Consider the following 3,850-nt stretch of genomic DNA (forward strand, 5'->3'; position numbering starts at 1 on the left):
TTATATTTTAGACATCCATCAATTAGTGATGAAAAAAGATTGCCGCGCTGGTGGAAACAACACGAGACCGAGCTACCGACTCTCAAGAGCGGCTCGACGGTGTTTAGTGTCCCGCAGCAGCAGTATGTATGGTGCGTGCCGTCAGCGCAGCGGAACAGTTCTGCGTTCAAATGCAAGCAATAGGCTTAAGCTTGCCGCAAAGCACCGGCAAAAGTAATTACCATAAATGTGACAGGGGGAAATAGTAAGGATATATCTAAGTTATTTACTAATAAACTGGTGTTTTCTGAGTCGGTGTCGCAAGGATGAAGTTGCCGATCCTGACTCGCCATCAGACGCGCCTTTAGAGAGAAGTGCATCTTTACGGATGATTATAATGAAAGAGTTTTTGATTTTGATGTATTTTATTTTGTTAAGTAGTAATTTAAAGCTTTCTATAGATATATTTATCATGTCTGTGAGACATGTATTCACTGAGTTTTGGTTCATTTTTGTGCAGCGCTCCTGTTCAAGACGAGACGGCAGAAACAGCCACTAAAGTCTTCAGGGAGTGCAATTTTTACTGAGATCTGGGAAGCCCTGTTTCAGTGTAAATACTCGAACAAGAACGATTCAGTGTTCACAACTCCATGTACAGGCAAGGAGGAACTGTCCCAGATGCAAATAACTTTTACAGACATGTCACTCATGCCCATCTTCAGCAATGTGTATAAAGGAGTGTATGCTGTTGCTCATACACTTCATAACGTTCTGGGCTGCAAGGAAAAATGCGCCTCAAAGAAGCTTGATCCTTTAACAGTGGATTAACACTAAGTTGAGAATGAGCTCATATAATTTCTTGAATTAAACATTTTGATCAATGACTGGTTAACATTTTAAAAAATTCTGCCTCTCGCTCCCTTTTTTTCGTTTTCTGACGCACTTGCGAAAGGTGCATTTCAAAACCAAAGATGGTGAGGAGGTTTACTTTGATGAGAATGGTGAGGCAGTGGCAAAATATGAAGTAATACATTGGCAACCAAGTAAAAAAAAAAAACACACACAATGAATTTGTCACTGTTGGGCTTTATGATGCCTCTCTTCCTGTGAAAGATCGTTTGGCAGTGAATATGGATTCAATTGTATGGGCAAATAATGTAACAAAGGTGAGGGTAAAAGACAAAATTTTTCATTGCCAATAAATAAATAATAAAATAAAAAAATAAAAAGTAAACTGTGTATGCTGATGGACTTTGTAATTGTATAGATACAATAATATGTTCAACAGTGTATAAAGTTTAAATATTTGTCACAGGTACCGGTGTCTGTGTGCAGTGAGAGCTGCCCCCCTGGCACTAGGAAGGCTATGAAGAAAGGAAAACCTATATGTTGTTATGACTGCATACCATGCACAGAGGGAGAAATCAGTAACTGTAATAATAATAATAAACAGAGTAAAGGTAGCTACAACTAGGCAAATCTACATATTTAATGTAATAATTTCACATTAAACGTTACATTTGTCAATAATAATAATAATAATAATAATTATTATTATTATTAGTATTATTATTACCCTATTTATCACACCTCATATAGATTCTATAACATGTTTGCAGTGCCATCAAGACTTCTGGTCATATCTGCAAAAGGATGGATGTGTTGAGAAGGAGACTGAATTTTTGTCTTTTGAGGAAATCATGGGAATCTTGCTTACAACCATTTCTATTTTTGGTGCATTTATTACAATGATAATTGCTGTCATATTCTTCAAATATGTTATGTCTTTATATGTTTTTGTAGGTGAATCATGAGACGACACAGACACCACGAGGTTCAGACCTCTTTTACTTCAAGCAACTGCTGATGACGTCACACAGGTACGGGTAGCACACTCATACAAAATACATGACAACATATAAAAATACCCCAATAGTGAAAGCCAACAACTCAGAACTGAGCTTCCTGCTTCTGTTTTCACTGATGTTGTGTTTTTTCTGTTCACTTACTTTCATTGGTCGGCCCACTGAGTGGTCCTTTATGTTGCGTCACACAGCATTTGGGATCACTTTTATCCTCTGCATCTCCTGTGTTCTAGGGAAAACAGTTGTTGTGTTAATGGCCTTCAGGGCTACACTTCCAGGAAGTAATGTCATGAAATGGTTTGGGCCTCCTCAACAGAGACTCAAGTGTTCTTGGATTCACTCTCATACAAGTGCTTATTTGTGTGCTTTGGTTAACAATATCTCCACCCTTCCCCTTTAAAAATCTAAATTACTTCAAGGAAAATATCATTTTAGAGTGTGATGTAGTTTCATCTATAGGTTTCTGGGCTGTTCTGGGTTATATACAGAGTTCTGGCATGAAACTCTAGATGGCGCAGTCCGATAGGTCTAACTCAATCTGACCTAATGACATCATTATCACATGGCACAGCTGATTGGTTCTCTCCTGCATCGGTAGCCAATGAGCTCACTGCTCAACATTCAAATATATGACTAGTGTTTACTGTAGCAGTTGCAGCTTGCTTCAGAAACCCTGCACCTTCCCCAGCTTCACCTATATAGATCTGCTACGAGGTAATCATGTATGCTATATGGGGGGGAGGGGTTATTTCATGTATGTTATATTTGCAGCAGCAATATTCCTTACATGCTCAAAGCAGCATGTTGTGGATGTATTGGCAGTAGCAAGTCTCAGCACTTTCTCTGCAGCAGCAGTGTAGCAGATCTATTCCGCCAAGACCAAATACATTAACATTGTCATGTACATTACCATGCCAGTCACACCAAGAGTTGTCAGCTTTCCTGGTCTGTAAATTGCCTGATAAGTTAAATGAAGCCAAATTCATCACATTCAGTATGCTTATATTCTGTGCTGTGTGGATTACTTTTATTCCAGTTTATGTAAGCTCTCCTGGAAAGTTTACTGTGGCAGTAGAGATATTTGCTATGTTAGCCTCAAGTTTTGGTTTACTATTCTGTATTTTTCTCCCAAAATGCAATGTGATTTTACTTAAACCGGAGAAGAATTCAAAAAAGCACATGATGGGCAAAATGGCATCAAACTAAGACAACTAACTGACTAACATGGTCTGTATCCCGGGCGCCGCAGCAATATGGCTGCCCACTGATTTGGGTGTGTTCTGATAGCTGATTGCAATTTAAAGGCACCTATGTAGAAACTCATAATGTAATAACTGCACATAATGTAATAAAATGTTCATAATGTAATAATTTTCTCAAAACGTAATAAAATCTTGAGCTCATAATGTAATAATAATTTTTAAATGTAATAAAAAAAATTCACATAATGTAATAGGTTATTGTATGAGAAATGTATTACATTATGAACACACTGTGGCAACTTATAATGTAATAACAGTTCATAAGGTAATACCAGCACATAATTTAAAACAATTATTATTATGTTTACAATATCATAATTATCTTTCAATATAATAAATTTGAGCACAAAACAATCATAGTTTTATTAAAATAAAATTAGGCTTATTAGGCTACATTGTGAACTTTTATATATATATTTTTTTTTTATAAAAAGCTTACTAATTTTGTGATTATGAAATGCTTAACTTTTGAGATATAGGCCTGGTTTCACAGACAGGGCTTAGACTAAGCCAGGATTAGGCCATAGTTCAATTAGGACAATTAAGTAATTTTTATAAATGTGCCTTAGAAAAAAACATTACTGGTCTGCATTTTGAGACAAAATAAAGGCACTGATATATTTTAAGGTCAGTCAGTGCAAGTTTCTTTCAGTTGAAACAGCTCAGACTTAGATTTTAGTCTGGCATTAGGCTTAAGCCTTGTCTGTGAAACCGGGGGAATAGTCATTTAAATGGTTGTTATAA

At 36.6% G+C, this 3,850-nt stretch overlaps 1 pseudogene; it reads left to right on the forward strand.

Annotated features, from left to right (window-relative positions):
- The first annotated feature begins 534 nt into the window (after nt 1-534).
- On the forward strand, nt 535-3,050 carry LOC107741612 (extracellular calcium-sensing receptor-like; annotated as a pseudogene).
- Nucleotides 3,051-3,850: the final 800 nt, after the last annotated feature.

This window comes from Sinocyclocheilus rhinocerous, unplaced genomic scaffold (assembly GCF_001515625.1).
Source record: "Sinocyclocheilus rhinocerous isolate Xijiao unplaced genomic scaffold, SAMN03320098_v1.1 scaffold6005, whole genome shotgun sequence".
Lineage (NCBI taxonomy): Eukaryota > Metazoa > Chordata > Actinopteri > Cypriniformes > Cyprinidae > Sinocyclocheilus > Sinocyclocheilus rhinocerous.